This window comes from Rutidosis leptorrhynchoides, chromosome 2 (genome assembly GCF_046630445.1).
Source record: "Rutidosis leptorrhynchoides isolate AG116_Rl617_1_P2 chromosome 2, CSIRO_AGI_Rlap_v1, whole genome shotgun sequence".
In the NCBI taxonomy this organism is placed as follows: domain Eukaryota; kingdom Viridiplantae; phylum Streptophyta; class Magnoliopsida; order Asterales; family Asteraceae; genus Rutidosis; species Rutidosis leptorrhynchoides.
Window position 1 is genome coordinate 174,555,987 of NC_092334.1, and position 19,728 is coordinate 174,575,714.

Below are 19,728 nucleotides of genomic sequence, written 5' to 3' on the forward strand. Positions count from 1 at the left end.
TCGGATTCATGAACCTAGATCATTTGTATAATTATTAACACATATAGTTGTAATCAAATAAATTCATATATTATATCTTAAATTATATATCTTATATATTTGATTTGTATATATTTAAAATAGTTAATATTTATATAGTTTAATATTATATTTAAAATCAATAATTTGTTATATGTAATTATTTATATAAATAATCTTAATTTATATAATTATGTGTAATATTATGGTAGTTGTAATATATATACCCTTATATAGAAAATATTTATTTGTTATAATAATATTATTAATATAATAATAATAATAACAATAATGATAATAATAATAATAATAATAATAATAATAATAATAATAATAATAATAATAATAATAATAATAATAATAATAATAATAATATTAATGATGATGATAATAATACTACTAGTAATACAAACTATAAAAATAATAATTTTACTAATAATACTAACATTTATTTTAACAACTATAGTGATAATAATGATAAGAATAATAATATTGATAAGTAAATAAATTAAATAACTACCTCAAGGATGTAGTCCTAAAAAAAATGCCCATGTCCGGGTTTGAACCCACAACATCTTGTTTCCATAACACACTCCCAAACCATTCCTCTGTATGTTGTTTTTCTATTGTAACTAGTTCCCTAATTTCTTTTAACCATTATTCGTCTGTTTCCTTCTTCATTCCCATCATACTTATTCTAATTATTATCTTAAGCATATTCATTTACTTTCATCATCCTTTGCTATCATTCATCATTAATACTTCGGGGGAAAAAATAAAATGCAGCCATGTAGAAACAGCCATACTACCACTTTGTTGAACTTAGGATTCGAAGGGAAAAGAAAGAAAAGAAGTCGTCTCAATCTATTAACTTTATTGCTCCACTAATTCTTAAATCATGCCTTTGTAATTGATTGTGTGGCCCTTCAATTAACATATGGTGAACTTGGAAAACGGATACCTCCTCAGAATCATACGAGTAATAGAATACGGAGTAAAATAAAACAAAACCACGTGGTCCTCAATTACTTTAAGTTCCACTAACTGGTTTTTATGGATTTATTAATAAGTTAGGAGCACGATAAAATAAAATAAAGAAAACAGCGGTGTAGTAATGGTAGGGTTATAGGATGGATTTTTGGTTCGTTATTTAAATGGAAACAGATGGAAAACCGTTGCAATATAGCGAATGGATGATGAGGTTTGGCCCTACAAGCAATAACATAAAATACAATCAATTAGCTGTTGTCGTGGGTGTTGGTTGTCAATCAAGAATCGACTAATAGCAATATAAAATGAGTGGGGTTTGTTTACTTGATTGATTATTCTTTATCGGCAAAAAAATAAGTAAAGAACGTTACACCAGTTTTTCTTTATTGTTAAAGTTATTAGGTGATTACCATTTAAATACATAGTGACATGTTGAGTGAGGGTTTTCATAACTGCAGCGACTTCTATTATTGTAAAGGGTTTGGTGGTTTTCGAATCCAAGATAGAGTTAATCGTGGCAGCAGGATTTTAAGGCAGTCAATGATGGTGTTGAGGTGATTTCACGAATAAGATGTAAGAGAGAGAGAAGAGAGAGGGTAAGGTGATGTCATCGTGATCATGGTTATTCGGTGGTTGTTGTGGTGTCGTGAAGGTGGGTTTAAGTGGTGATTGTTCTGGGTTTGAAACAGAAAAGGTACAGCAGTAAGGGTGATTAATGGGTTGTCAAGGGTGGCGATTGTAATGGAGATGGAAGTGAAAGTGGTTTTCGAAAAGAGACAGAAAGCAAGTAAAAGTAGCAAAGGATTTCGTGGTGTAAAACAATTGAATCATAAACCAGTGGCGTGCAACAGTTTCCAGTTTATATGAGTGGTGATTTCATTGAAGAAGAAAGGGAGAGATGGTGGAGGTTCATGATTTTCTTGGTGTTTGGCATGCTAACCGAAACAGAAAGTTAGTATACGAGTATGAGTAGCACGAAACAATAAGCGAGAAGAAGCTATTCAATGGTGGTTTGTCAAACGAAAAAGAAAGTGGTTTACCATGGAGCCTGATCGAATAATAAGGGAGGTTTCGGGTTGAAGATGGGTGTTCATGGAGATTTGGGTGTTGAGAAAAATAGAATTTGAACACAATAATGATAATTGATAATGATGTTGAAAGAATCAAATGTCTTTCTCTCACATATTATGAGATGATCGATTTATATAAAAATAGCGTATTCACAGCCTATCATAATCGAACAGGAAGTTAGAGGAAAAATAATTAAAAGTTGATAAAGATCCAAAATAGATTTTGTAATTTATCTGATGGATTGAATTTCACAGATCGAATTTCACAGATACTGACAGAATAAAGTTTGACAATGTTGTTTAACAAATAAATCGCTTATTTTTCTGCCTTTAAGATTCTTTATATATTTAATGTTGGACTTTAGTAATATTGATATTGATATTAGATATAAATATATTAAATATATTAGTAATACCAATTAATAATAATAATAAATAAAGTAATAATAGTTTTAATATAACAGCTATATTTTAGCATGTAGTTAAATTTAATACATTGATATTATAAATCATGAAATTTTTAATGATTATATATAATATCCTTTATTGAGTATTAAATCTCAATACATTTTAATATAACTTACAATATTCATATAACAATAACTATATATATATATATATATATATATATATATATATATATATATATATATATATATATATATATATATATATAACAACTTTATTTAATATTATTTGTTCGTGAATCGTCGAGAATAGTCAAAGGTCAAATGAATATATGAAACAGTTCAAACTTTTTGAGACTCAACACTACAGACTCTGCTTATCGTGTAGGAAACATATAAAGATTAAGTTTAAATTTGGTCGGAAATTTCCGGGTCGTCACATCATAACAATGCAAAAACTTACCAAACCATTCCCAGCTATGGCACTATCGACTTGTAGACGACCAATAACGTCGAGTCTCACTCGTATGATGTCACCGACTTGTAAATCATCATAAGGTGTCACCGACTTGTGAATCACCAAAGGGTGTCACCGACTTGTGAATCCCCCACCAATACATATGGGTCACCGACTTGTGAACGCCATGTGGTGTCACCGACTTGTGAAGCACCACTAAGTGTCACCGACTTGTGAAACACTATGAAATGTCACCGACTTGTGAATCACTTCTCGGCATATGGTGTCACCAACTTGTGAATCACCATTAGGTGTCACCGACTTGTGAATCACCATTAGGTGTCACCGACTTGTGAATCACCTATCGAGACACTACCGACTTGTAGTTCTCATCCCATCATACCAACAAATAAGTCACCGACTTGTGACACATACCAACATAATACTCACGATGTGGCACCGAAGACCCACATCGTACACGAGTAAATAAACTACATACATACATGTATAAATATTCCACTCACCTCGATTACTTGAAGAAGCGTAACTCGCAAACTTGAACTTCTTCCACCGACTTCACGTATATCACCGCTAGTATCTACTTGTAGCTAAGAACGAGGAGAACGACTTTCCTTCACGCACCAAGAATCGAATCACAAACCTTCACCTTCAAATTTCGCTATGAATCTAAGAGGGTTTTGGGATTTGAGAGAAAAGAGAAAAGAAATGAAAAAAAAAAAAGAGATAAGTGGCTGAGATTTAGAGCCACAATCTGATCCACACGCGAAAAGACAAAAATACCCTCGACCTACCCTTCTTAAAACTGAAAATCGGATCAGTCCTGCAGGCAGGTCGCGGCGCGACCCTTCATCCTCGCGACGCTGTTTATGAGGTAAAAATTCGAACTGATTAAGTGCCCTCCTGATCTTGATTTGCTTGCATTCTCGCGGCGTGGAGGACCCCATCACGGCACGGACCAACACGTATTTTGCCCAATTTTCGATTAACTAAGTCCAAGACTCGTAGCATGACTCGTACCCTTCATACTCGCTTCGTATATACACTTAAACACAACTACAATAACACGTTCGGTCCTATATCTTACATACACTACACACGCCTTCATACCATGCATACATTTCCATACATATATATCTCCATGCGCATGCACACACACACACACACATATATATATATATATATATATATATATATATATATATATATATATATATATATATATATATATATATATATATATATATATATGGGCAGGATCAATGGGGAAGTAACCAATTGGGGGGAAGCAAAATTTTTTTTTTTTTTGTCGTTTTTTTGAAAAAAAGTTTTCCGGCATCAAGATCACACGAAAATATGAACATTTAAAAGAGACACTTCGTGATGAATATTATTATTTAGGCGGAAAAATGATCGACAAAAATAACATTCAAGATAATATTGTTCGTGAAGAATATGAACGTTTTTTTTTTCATGTTTTGTGAAGTAAAATTTAGCCCGATTTAGGGTTTAGGGTTTAGGGTTTGGTGTTTTGGGTTTATGGACCCTAAACTCTAAACCGTTCGTGTTAAAAACTCAATCTAAATCCTAAATCTAAACCCTAAATCTAAACCCTAAACCCTAAATTTCTAAACCCTAATATCTAAACCCTATAAACCCTAATATCTAAACCCCAATAGCTAAAACCACAAAATACGCTCGAAAAACACGATAATTGTTATATATTACTTCTTCGAGCGTTTTCCCGCCAAAATAAAAACATTTATCACAAAGTGTCTCTACTAAATGTTCATATTTTCATCTCATCTATAATGTTCGTGAACAAAGTTTTTTCAAAAAACGAAAAAAAAAAAAATTTGCTTCCCCCCGCTTCCCCCCAAATGGTTCCTCTTGATCCTACCAATACATATATATATATATATATATATATATATATATATATATATACCTCTATTATCTTCGTGTACATATTTACATATATAAATATACTCGCTACGTGCACTATACGCCCAAGATAATTATTCGAAATATCCGGGTCTTACAGATAAGAACAAAAATAAAAGATTATACCCTTTGATAAGAACAAAAACAAAAGATTATAGCATACTCACTTAATGATCCAACTCCAAAAGGCTTAGGCTTACAAAGCACATTAATCTTATCAAATTTTTTGTTTCAATTAAAAATAATAGATCCAATATCCAATAGAAAGGTGTCCATTTAGACCCACTATTCAGTTTGCATGTAACCATAATCCACCCCTGTTGCCACTTCTAACAACAAAAATGGACAGCCAAGAGTAAAAAAGTACTCAAATTAGTCAATGACAAACAAATAGCAATAACGTGTCAAGAGAATCAGCTCCAAGTGAAGCAAACTTGGAGTCTCCAGTTACAGCAGTGTTCTGGTAGTTCCAACTTTTTCCTAACAATGCTGCAGACCTTGTCAACAGTCTCGGGTGTGGCCTGCCAAAAGCACCAAGTTTAGGCAATCAAAACGCTGAGATAGAATCCAAGATACAAACTTTATGATTAAAACACCAACCTTATGCAATATGAACCCTATGAATGAATCCAAGATTAAAACTTTAGCATCAAATTTCAACTCCATTGCAATAAGACACCCATAAATGAATCCAAGTGTAAATTGTAAGATAAAAAGTGCACCAACTTTAAGCAATTAAAAAACTATAATTGTAAGATAAATTTCTACAGATATATCTCCAATACTTCCAATGCATCTATAATCTCAAACCTTAACATTCAAAAAGCAATTTAAACACATGCACTATAAACTATAAAGAGCCTCCATAAATGCATACACCATCACAAACCACAATCAACACCCACATTACCAAAAACATGCAAAACAACTGGGGGGAAAGCAAACAAAAGCAATACAAAAGAAACATAAACACAAAAGAATTACTTTCACTACCAAAAAACTTACCTACAACTATGTTATTACAAAAAAGATAGAAGGAAACAAACAATATAAAGAGAGCCTGAAAGAACAACATGTAGATTCAACGACAGTGGATACAGGTAAACCTTTTGTTCTTCGATCTTGGTTTATGTCCATAATGTATCAAATCACATGTAAACAATGAAAGCCATAAACATTCACACCTATGACGACTACAAACCATGACAGTTAACCCACCCTTACAAAAAACAATATTATGAGACTACACAAACTATAGACGCACAACCGCACAACCGCAAAACGTCAACAAAAACCACAAAGTAGAGAGTAAAAAAAAAAAAAAAGAGAACAAAAATTTGCCTTAGAATATAGCTACCCCGAAAATAGCAACAATACCTACAGCAAATAACCAATCTGATTAATCAACCAACATTTGAAACTACATTATTGAAAACAATTATCAACATCAGGGTCATAATCAAGAGGGAAGCACTTTTTTGAGGAAGGGGAAAGCAATTTTTTTTTTTTTTAAACTTTTTCACGAACATTATAGATTAGATAAAAATATGAACATTTAAAAAAGACATTTTGTGATGAATGTCATTATTTTAGCGGAAAACGCTCGAAGAAAAATAATAAAAACATTCAATGCATTGAATGTTTTGCTGCTGAGTTTATTTGCATCGTTTTGTTTTCATCTTGTGTGAAGTGTTTTTTTCGAATTTAGCCCGATTTAGAGTTTAGGGTTTAGGGTTTTCGGGTTTACTCCGTAAACCCTCAACCCAAAATCCTAAACCCTAAACCCTAAACCCTAAACTCTAAACCGTTCGTGTTAAAATATTCAATCTAAACCCTATTTCTAAATCCTAAACCCTAATTTCTAAATCCAAAACCCTAATTTCTAAACCCTAATAGCTAGACCCTAATTTTTAACCCCTAATTTCTAAACCCTAATTTCTAAACCCTAATTTCTAAACCCTATTTCTAACCCCTTAAAAAAACTCAGAATCAAAATATTCAATGCATTGAATGTTTTCATTTTTTTTCTACGAGCGTTTTACCGCCAAAATAATACATTCATCACAAAGTGTCTTTTTTAATGATCTTGATGTCTGAAAAAAAAAATTGAAAAAAACGAAAAAAAATTACTTCCCCCCAAAAAAGTGCTTCCCTCTTGATTAAATCTCATCAACACCAAAGCTAGAAACAACAAAAGCACATCTAAATAAACCATTGTATACTATGACATTAAACAACTACGCAACACGAACATAAAACACATACAAGGAAAAAGAAAAAAAAAAAAAAAAAAAAAAAAAACCTACACCACGCAACTACTATAATACCTAATTCATAACTAATTCATTCCTAAATCAGCAAAATACATTGGTTGTTCCAAAAAAACTAACAATGGTATAGATGAATTAAACTTCCGCTATCACAACTATGTTAAAGCTACGTTAGCATAAGTGATTAGAAAAGAAGAAACACGTACAGTTGTTGTAACTAAAAAATATTGTAACCTATTTACATAGAACTTATAGATGATTATAAGTTAAACATAACTACAATAACACGTACCCTTCATACTCGCTTCGTATATACACTTAAACACAACTACAATAACACGTTCGGTCCTATATCTTACATACACTACGCATGCCTTCATACCATGCATACATTTCCATACATATAAGATAGAAACCTATATATAATCAATACGTAAAAGCTACGAATTTGTTGTTTCAATAACAATTTACCATATTGCTACTGATTAAATCAAAATGATATGAAAAATCACCCACACATATAAAGAGTTGACTTTAACACTAAAAATAACCGAAATATGTGAGATTCTGACCGAAAGTATCAACATAATGTATCTACAAATTACTCACCTAATTTGTTGACCAACCCATATCTGAACAATATATATACTCTACTGATCCCTAATCACAATATCAACATCTGCAATTCATTTTCCATCCACTTTCATCATCATAATACCATCTTTAGGATTTCATGATGATAATTCTAGCCTTAAACTTCCTGATTTCTTCACAATGTTACATGGTCTTTTACCAGAAGTGTTTAAACATATAGAGCAAAAACTAAACATTTAATAGACACAGTAGCAAGAAATAGACCCGAAAATTGGATGAGCTTTTTTGTACATATAGAAACAGAAATACTATTATAAGCATAATTGCACAAGATGTATACCATAAAACGTTTACGACGGCGAAGATGGTGGAAACAGTGGCACAGCGACGACAACAATACAAATAACAATTTAGGTCAACCGTCACAATCAAAACTATCGATTCTTTGGGCATCGAATCAAAACCACCGCAAACGACCGCAACGGTTCTTAATCATGGTCAAAAGATGGATTCTTAGGCCAACAAATGTAACCATAAATTAAAACTACTACCAGAAATCATCGATTAAAGTCATCGCCAACGACGACAACAAATAAAACTACCGAACAGAAATATAATATAACGCAGCTTTTAAAACCGTTGATTAAGACCACCGCAAATGACGGATCAAACCATCGATTATTTGGCCAACAAATGTAACGCGACGGTTCAAACCATCGTTAGTCACCGCAAATAATCAATTATGGCCATGGAAGACGTACGGACCAACTATCTTTATTCGGCAGGGTCTTTCGACGGCCGGAGTTTATCTTTGGGGTGTTAAAATGTGAAGAGATGAATTGAGTAGATGATCATGGAAGGGAGAAGAGGAGATGCTAAGAAGATGTTTTTTGATTGGGCATGTGTCACTGTGTTGTGAAAGCACAAAAATTAAAAAATTTAAAACGAAAAATAGTAGAGAGGGACACGTGTGTGGTTGTTAGTAGTGGCAGGCATCTTGTGACACGTAGGATTGTATCTCACGCTTTATGTGAGGAAAGGAAAAGGAACAGGAAAGGAAGGGATAAATAAAAATATTTATAGTTAAAGTTGTTAAAAAAAAAACTAAAAGTCAATGAGATGATTATCTACGATTAACGGAGTATAAATTGTATTGTTAAGATAAAAATAGAGTAGGAAATAAAATAGAAAGACAAGTTTTATTTCTTTTATTCATGAGTAATGCTATAACCACTAACATTTTATATAATAAAAAATTTTACAAAATTGAGTAGTTATTAAACTGGACCAATTAGAATTTAAGTTTTTTTATTTCTCATTACATTCTCATTATGCTATTGGTCTATGTCATTTTATGAATGTTTTTTTTTTTTATATAAAATTTTAGTGGCTAAAGCATTTTTCTATTTTACTCCGTATTTATGAATTACGATTACGATTGGTTTTAAAATGAGAAAGAAATGAATACAAAGCAGGATTAATGTTGTTTGTAAAATCAGGTATGTGTAAAAATGAGGTTGCCGTGATATGATTGAGGTGGTTAAGTGGGTGGGGCCCCAACGGACATCAAGTGCGCATGCCCCATCACAACCCGATCCGAACTATACAAACATCGTTCCATCTATTTCTCACTATTATGATGTCACGTGATTACCCCCACCTTCCTCGGTGCTTTTCCACGTCATCACAGCCCCTATGTACTGATTGATTTGGGGGCTTATTGCTATTTAAATTCTTGGCAATCCTAACCTTCAATTTTGTTTAAAGATACGTATAGTGTATGACTTGTTCAATCCCAACCTTCATGTGATTTGCTTAAAAATACATTTTTTTGGCTTAAACTTTTTATTCAACATCGTTGGTAGGGGTGGATCTAGTTTAATCCGAGTGGCTGTACATGACACCACTCAAATATGTAATATAGTGGAATTTTTTTTTAGTTTTTAACTAGTAACACTACTGAATAGTGTAATTTTTTGAGTGACACTATTGAAATAAGCCATCTACTAGAAAATTTTTGAGATTTTAACAGGTAACACCAGTGACTACCAATTCTAGATCTGCCACTGATCGTTGGTCCCTTTTGTTTGAGATTTCAACCCGCTTGGTCCCTCATCCCAACGTCTGTTAAAATTGATATGCTACCTAGTATCACAAACAAATCACATGAGGGTATTTCAGTCCCTTTAATTTTTAATATGCTTTATACGTCAGATGGCCACCTAATCAATTTCATATCATATTCGTCCCTTTGTTTTTCCCATCCATTCTTCTGTTTCCGTCTCAAAAGTTCCATTTTTATTTGTTGTTTCAAGCAAAATAAGCCGTTTGCGGCTCTTCAAAGACTTCATTCATGTTCAGAGGATAGATTTTGTTTAAGGCATTTGCATGAGAATATGAAGAAGCAAGGGGTGGACTTGCATACAAACAACTACTACGTATTACGGAAGTAGTCTACAACTACTATTTCACAGTTTGAACAACAAATGCTTAAATTATAAATTAATTAATGTGAATTGTCACAAGTACTTGGCTGATATCCAAATATCCAATGGTGGATCCATGTTAAGGCCAATGAGGGCCATGGTCATCCCAAATTTTTGGGTCATTAATATAATTTTTATACTACATTCTGTGGGCTTAATAACGTAGTTTATTGGGCCCTTCTAAAAAACAAACGTAGGTTTTGATCTTCCAAGTTGTACGTCTTCTATCGACGATTTACAAATCTAAAAAATAATTTTTGTGTTTTGAATGGTTGAAGGACACAACTTAATTAAAACATACTAGCGAGAAGCTAGTAAAAGGAAGAAAAAAATTACAAAACGTTTAGAGGGTCTTGCAACAACAACGTTCAATTAATACAACTTTTAAGAAAACGAGAGTGAAGCCAATTAAAATCCGAAACAACTATACTATCAAACACATTGGATTGTTTATCTTTGAAGACAAAGTTATTGCGAAGGCGCCAAATCTTTACTTCACATAAAGCAAGTGATTACTTGGCATGCTGTTATTCACTCTCCCTCATTATTTCCACGTGTAAATTCAAGAATTAATTGTGATTATTTCTGCTAATTACAAAAAAAACTTCCGCGTGCCCAAATTAATCCCGTGAATTAGGGAAACATTTTCATCCTTAATTTTATTACGTTCCAAACCTCTCGAATTTATTTTCTCACCAAAAAGTTTCTTTTACAACTCCAATCCTCTTTGACGATCTAATGATCTTGGAGGCTCTAGGATGTTGTAACTGCTACGAAACCCAGCTTCATAGTCAATGACAATGATGAGCTGCAGATGATGACTTCCTAGAAAAACAGACTAGCGACTCCGATAGAGATGTTTGTGCTATATGTGATAATGGTGGTTCCCTGACTTGGTAAGCCTGTGTCCTCTGTTACCTACCAACAACAATACTTTCCATGTTTTGTGACTAGGAAGAATACTTTATACAAATTTACACCTAGTAATCTCTTTTCATATACATATGGCGTGTAATTCATATGGAAGACTTTATAGAAAAATATTGTTACAACTACTATTTTATTGGGTTTTTATATGGTGATTCAAGGCAGTAAAGCTATAAAATACATATTAAATATACTCGAATCTCAGCTTCTACAAGGATCAACAGCTCAGCTTCAGTCTTTAGAAAATGTGTATTGTGGTTTAGACCACTTCAATAGATGATTGTTTAGAAATTTCTACTTTCCATAAGAATACACATAATTCCTTAGAGCTTAACGGTTTAAGTTATATTTGCGTCTTCAATATGTTAAATTGAACTAACTTTTATAATTAATTTTTTTTTCCCCTTTGGGTGGAAATTTTGATCTAGTCACTTAGACCAATCCCAACCATGACGTCGTCATGGGCATTTCCTCAGCGCCACATCAGCTTTCTCTCTCCTCCTTTCTCACCACTTCCTCCCATAACACTCCCTTGCCAACCATAACATATTTCCTCAAATTTTATTATTATTTTATCTTATTATTATTATTATTATTATATTATTATTATTATTATTTTCATTATTATTATTACTTATTATTATTATTATTATTTTTTTTTTTTTTTTTTTTTTTTTAACTTAAAAGTTTTAAAACTTACAAAAAATTAGTGGGAAGCCTAGAGACAATCTGAGCCCCCACACCTCTAGCAATAGCAAAACCTATCTTAGTAAAAATATGAGCAGCAGCACCGGCACCAATATCTTGCGCCATCGAACTCTTCTGAACCCGCTTTAGCAAAGAGACAGCCTCCTTCTCTAATTCCCCAAGGGAAGAAAATGAGAAAGGAATGAAACCATAACCAATCGCCATACAACTAGATTCGTACTTGACCCGCTTCCGACGAGCCGCATCAATCACAGCACGTCCAGGGACAAAGTCAGAAAGCCCTGACTGTGTCAAAGGAGAAGACCCTGTCAAGTCAACACAAACATCGCGACCACAATCCCAGGAATAAAGTAACACATCTGCAGGTCTGAGGGCCCTGTCGTTCCCTCCAGACAACCCAATGTCAACCTCCTTTCTCGCTGAAATCCCAGATCGATAACAAACATCAACAAGGGAATCCCGGACAATATTATGTCGATGCTTAATACCCACCATACCAGCACAAGACACCGCGTGATCCCCGAAAATATCCCCAGTAAAAACCCTTGAACAGGCAGAGCATGCCGTCGAGATAGAGAACAATGGAACACCTAACCGGTAGCACAACACACATCGGTAAGTCTTTGCGTTCATCGTCTGACCCAACCCCAAAATAGGGACTGCCCTTAGCCAAGCAGAGGTGTGATCACTCTGCTGTGATTTCCATAAGGCCGATTGTCGGGGAGATAACGAAAAAGTGGATTCTGCAGAAGCGGTAACCTTTGTGAAATAAACATCTGCCAATTTCTTCATGAGTATTGGGGCAGCGACCTCACTCGGATTACCTAAAATATCAAACCCAACTGTTTTATTAAACAGACCCAATGCATCTTCAAAAGCACGACCAAGACCAACAATACTCGCATGACGTAGTAGCTTGGTATGCAATCCAGCAGACTGTAATCGAGAAGCCAGAAAAGCATAATGACGAACATCTCCCGCAGAATAAACACCAAGCCCTCCAAATGCAAATGGCAAGGTGGCAAGCCGCCACTGCCAATCACCAAACCCAGGCCCTGAAGCAGTAACAATACGCTCCAAGGAAGATCGAAGGGCTCCATCGAAAGCGCGTTGAGCCGCCTCAAATATACTAGGAGGACAAGTACGCAAGGAAAAGTAGAGTTTAGAAACTCCCGTACATGCCCTAAGCAACAACAACTCACACTGAGGATCATCAAGCTTAGCAACCTTATCCATAAGCGCAATGGACTTGGTCACCCTTTGCATCACCAGTTCACTACTAAAACCAGGATCGGAACTTGCGGGGGCCCCAAGCAACTTAACACCATTTAAAGGCCGAGCAATATTAGGAGGAAAGACACCTACTTGCCTGCTGCGAGGGTCTTCCGTAGGCCAGAAAATTTTTGTTTTTTCAACGTTGAGATGCAGCCCAAAACGAGGCCCATCCTCCATAATCAAATGCAAAACCTTCCCCACCACCAAAGTGTCCCCAATAATAGTACCATCATCCAAATACTACACCTGAAGACAAACCTCAAAATTATCTCTGATTTTAGAAATCAAGGGTTGTAGGACCAAAGCAAAAAGCAGCGGACCAAGGGGATCACCCTGTTGCACCCCCTGAGAAGACCATAATGTGTGGTTCCCATAATACAATCTGGCTGGATTAGAGTAGCAAAATTCAACCCACCGAGAAAGGCTCGGACAAAGGCGGCGAACTTCACGTAACATGACCGTACGATCAACTAGATTGAAGGCATTTTGAAAATCAACTAATAACATAGAGAGGCCAACATCAGAGCCACGATCCTCAATCAGCCGATTCACAGCATGAAGAATAGCCTCACCACCTGAAGAAACACCAACACCAAACTGAAGACCATCGAAGTAACTTCTCAAAGACTGGCCAACCATAGCAGCGCCAACCTTCGAAACAAGACGTCGCCAAACAGTACCCACAGCTATAGGACGAAGACCACCGCCGGGCTTGACAAGCGGTGTGAGGGGAGCACTAGCAATGTACTCTCCTAATTCCATAGGGCACCTTCCAGCTAGAAAGAGATTAACGACTCCGGTAATAGAGCCAACCAACTCATCCGAGACTGCCACAGCAGCACCACTCAAGCAATCCATAAGGTGTTGTGCACGTAAACCATCCCTACCACATGAAGTGCCCCGAGGAAAACTTTTAATCTGGCCCAAAACAACAGCAGAAGTCGTAACGAGGTGAAGGTGATCAACCGTCATATCAGGCAAGGATGGAGCGATAGAAGAAGGGTGCTTAGACAGCAAGTCCGCCAGTGTGGCGTCATTATAAGGAGCAACGCCTGATGAAGAAAGAACACGAGCTGCAGCGGTGTAATGGCCATCACAAATCTTCCTACGACACTGCTTAATATTACGCTCTTCCAAATCAAGGACCTCATCATCAACCACTGACAACATAGGAGAATCCTCTGCCAAATACTCCCTCACAAGCTGTAAACTCCCACCCGCTGTCCCCCAAGAGCAAATAGCACGGGAAATATTCTCTTCCTGATGCCGACGCTTTATCGAAGACCTAGACTCACGACTACCCCGTGGCCGAAAGGTTTTAAGGGTACAAAGGGGTAACACCAACAAAGAGACCCAACTAGAAATGTCATCAGGCTTAGAGATCACCTTATCAAGAGCACCTTTCAAAACCCGAGAAAACCCCAAACGACACTTGGGAGGGATAGACTTAACCGTGCGAAACCCCTTAGAGAACAACTGATCCAGGAGAGCCACGTCAAAACCATCGTTATGATCACGCACCGAACCATCCTCAATACAAAGTCGAGCAGGAGAAGAGGGAGCTAGTGGCTTGGAAAAATTATGAAGCACAAAACGAACAACACCATTTCCCTCATCGGGGGGCGGCACATCCGGGCCCCTACCATGACGGCACTTAGCACGTACCGTGTGTGTTTTGTAGCAAACACCACATAACCAAATCCCCATACGCCTAAAAGTAACATCAGCCTCAGTATAAACACCCAAATTAGAAGTAAGAGAATGTCGAGTGATATCCCGCGCATCGATACCACAATGACGATCACTAAGATGCTTGATAAGAGAACTTCTAACAAGCCCATTTCCACTCCCATTTTGACAGCCACTAAGACCCACAAAGGGACAATGAAACTTCACTGTGGCATGCGACATAACTGCACACAACTTTTAGTTGTAGTGCATAGCTAAAATGACAGAGACAAAATCCCCATACACCAATAAAATTATAACCATGAAGCCAAGAAAAAACTCATAGGGGACTTTTAACAAACACCTTGTGGGCACAAATTCAATTGAGTAATGATACAACTCTATCTTCTCCGAAAATCTTCCTGCTAGCTGCTACAACCATCAATCCATCAAATCATATCTCTCCGTATGCAGTAGTCCGTATGTGATGACCCGGAAATTTCTGACCAAATTTAAACTTAATCTTTGTATGATTAACATTTTCGACACGATAAGCAAAGTCTGTAAAACTGAATCTCAAAATTTTTGAACTACTTTTATATATTTAAATACCTTTCGGTTGTTTTCGACGATTCGCGAACAATTATATGTAAATAGATACATATATACTATAACTTGAAAAGGTAACAATGTATTAATTATTTGATACCGTACATTAAACTTATTGGTTTAAATATCTATTTGAATATATATGATAAGTTGAAATATTTATTATTAAAATTTATTTATAAATAACTTCCAATGTGTATTTAAAAACTGATTTATATATATTAAAAAGATATATACATATATATAATTTTAAGTTATTTAGTAAACGATAGTAACATTTTCAAATTGCTACAGTACCCAAAATGCTACAGTGTTTTTGAAAATCACTATTTGCTACAGTAACTTTGCTACAGTGGTATATTTTATGGATGATTTAAGACTATATTTTGACAAAGGTACGATTCACGAAACGTAAAGTACAAGTTTTCTCAGCGTACGAAAGGGCGTTCGAAAAACCGGAACCGGGACATAAGTCGAGTGACAACGTACGACTTATCGGAACAAAAATTACAAGTCAACTATGCACGTGAATTTAATATAATATATAATTAATTAATTTAAATTATATATATTATATTTATATTTTATTATGTCGACAAATGTTAGGACAAAAACAATGTGAGCTGTCCCTGGTCCTCATGCGAGTCGCATGGCCAGAAGGCCATTTCCATGCGAGTCGCATGACTCCAGATTTCAGGCCAAGTGCTATAAATTCTCGAGTTTTGGCCAGATAAATCACACACACATATATATTATTTTTACTCCGTATTTATTTATTTTATTATTATTATTATTATTATTATTATTATTATTATTATTATTATTATTATTAATAAGATTATTATTAATCTTATTATTTTTATTATTAGTGTTATTATTTTTGCGATACAAAAATAATAATGTACATAAAATATTACGACGGAGTGATGTCCAAGTAATTTTTCAAAACGAGTTTTCGAGCAAGCTAGAGCTAAGGAAATTATGGGTTATTGCCAAGGAGGTTATGGGTAATGTTCGGGGGTATTTTTTGTGAATCAAACCTCGTGTTTATCATCTCCGATGCGTCTACGTGCTTTCCTGCAATATTGTATATCAATATTAAACAGTGAGTTTCATTACTCCCTTTTTAAATATATTTTTGGGACTGAGAATACATGCGCAGTTTTATAAACTGTTTTACTAAATGGATACAAATACTAAAACTGATTTTGTGTGAGTTTCATATGATCCCTTTTACTCAATATATTTTTGGGCTGAGAATACATGCGACTGTTTATAAATACTGAAAATACTAGATTTATATGCGTGAGTTTCATATGATTCCTTTTACTCAATACATTTTTGGGCTGAGAATACATGCAAATGCTTTATTAACTGATTTACAATACTTATATGCGTGAGTTTCATTTGCTCCCTTTTTAATTGCATTTGCAATATACATTTTTGGGCTGAGAATACATGCACTTTATTTTAAATGCAATGGATACAAGTACATACTAAATTCTACACCGAGTTTGAACCGAAAATCCCTTAGCTTTGGTAACTAGTAACCGCCGGTTATAAGAACTGGTGGGCGCGAGTAGTTATATATGGATCCATAGGGCTTGATATCCCCGTCCGAGCTAGAGCACTAGCCTTTTAACGGACGTATGCTATTTGAGAAGCGTACACGTTGGTTTGCGTGTATTATTAAAATGATTATACAAAGGGTACAAATTATATATACGTTAAGTTTAGTTACCAGGGTGCTCAATTTCGTAGAATATTTTGATAAACGTTTCTGGATGAAACAACTGAAATCTTGTGATCCACCTTTATATGCAGATTATACGAAACATTAAAACTATGAACTCACCAACCTTTGTGTTGACACTTTTTAGCATGTTTATTCTCAGGTTTCCTAGAAGTCTTCCGCTGTTTGCTTAGATGTTAGACAAGCTATGTGCATGGAGTTTTACATGACATATTTTTCAAGGAAACGTTGCATTCACCAAATCATCACCATGTATCTTATTTTGACTGCATTGTCAACGGAAGTACTATTGTAAACTATTATTTATGGTGATTGTCTATATGTAGAAATCATCAGATGTCGAAAACCTTTGATTTAAATATTCATTTATGGTATGCCTTTTCAAAAGAATGCAATGTTTATAAAACGTATCATATAGAGGTCAAATACCTCGCAATGAAATCAATGAATGACGTGTTCGTCCATATGGATTTGGAGCGATCGTCACAGTTGGTATCAGAGCGTTGGTCCTAGCGAACCAGGTCTTGCATGAGTGTGTCTAACTGATAGTTGTTAGTATGCATTAGTAAGTCTGGACTTCGACTGTGTCTGCATGTTAAACGTTTTGCTTATCATTTCTTGTCGGAAATTACATGTTTATCATTCTTAAGTCTAGACACATTTTCCTGCATTTATTGCATAAATAGTGTATAGACAAAAATTCATATCTTAGCGTATCTGTTACTGTAAACTTTTCCTGACATCTTTCGAAAATTTCTCCGTGATTTATGGAATTTGGTATTATATATACATATGTAAATTATGTATTGAAGAATACCAAACTAAATTCTATAATCTAATTCATATCAAAAATCATCTCCCTAATTATACAAGATGGATCCCGTATCTAGTTCAAATTCCTTAAACTCTGACAGCTATTCCGATATGGATATTCACCTGAATTCTGAAGACAGTGTAACCGGAATGGATCAACCAATTAGCCATCATCTATTCTGGATGAATTGGGGATGGGTTCGTAGCCTACTTAATTATTGGAGACAAGAAGAAGGCGATCCCTTCCAACCACCACATTGCCCTCTTGGCGAAGAACCTGAAGCACTTACCGGCGAACCTATTCGTAACACCATTTTCTCTCTCATCTCCAGAATATCTCGTCATGATCATATACTCTCTCAAATCCTGGATCTTATTCATCCGCTCGTCCGAACCACCAATCATCCCGGTGTAGTAGAAGAAGTCAATGAGCTTCGCGCCCGGGTAGTGGCTTTGGAGGATATGGTGCAAAGGTTACAAGCACCAGCAGAATCACCGGCATCAACAGTACCACCGACAACAACACCAACAGTACCATTACCACCACCAACAACATCCGCACCGCAAGCCTCAATATCACAACATGTACCTCGAACATCAATGTCATACGCACCATAGATACCAAGGAGTACCAACAACAATAACCGATGAAGTATTAATTCATAACTTCATTGGAGAAATATTTTGCGGCTATTATGTAATCTCTAAAGTCTTAGAGATAATCTATTCCAACCGTAACCGTAAATCAGATGAGTGGACCGAAATGATAGAAGGAAGAGTAGAAACCCTGACCGGAATGGTGCACGATTTACAAGCTAGACTTGTTTTACCAACAGCATCAACAGTATCGTCAGTATCACCAACACCGGCAAAACCTGTAGCACTACAAGTTCTGCCAATTTCATAATCACCAACATCATCACAAATCAACAACGCGTATATTGTATCAACGAGTTATGAAGTATTAACTCATTTTCCCTGAAGAAATTATATGTATATTTTATATATATAAATATATATATATATATATGTGAAATTTGAAAACAAAATAAATCTTTTCGTACTAAGCTATTACATGTGAATCATAACTGGTAGGTACTACTCGGTTAGTTCATGTTACTAATATGCTATACATCCTTCGTTAATGACTTAACAATCGTTAACTACAATCTCTGTTTCAACTCAATGAATTCCATTTCCTAATAAACCAAGTGTATTATTCAATTACATAATTGATTTTACATTTTCATTTTCGATGTACTCGAAACTTTCCAGAAAACATCATCTGTGCCTTGTAAGGTTCACAAAAATTCCACGAGCATCAACATCCTTCACCGAGGAATATCAATAAGAATAAATAATGAAGTATTGATTTCATTAGTGAAATACTCCGCGAAGATTAGGTAATCTCTAATGTTTTGGAGATTATTCATTTCTAATTCAAGCCAAAAATCAAATGAGCTTAATATGATATTAACTCATTAAATCTGTATTACATCTGAAGAAAATATACATACAGATATTTTCATAAAGACTGTAACGAAAATTCTTTGTACAAAGTATTAATTGTGAATTTTTTTTAACGGGTAGGTAATACCCGGGAAATATTTAAGTTTGCAATTAATATGTTACACTGTACATTCTTCAACTTTGATTCAAAAATTATTAACAATACTCACAACGATATACAATCATTTTCATACAAATTCAATTACATATTC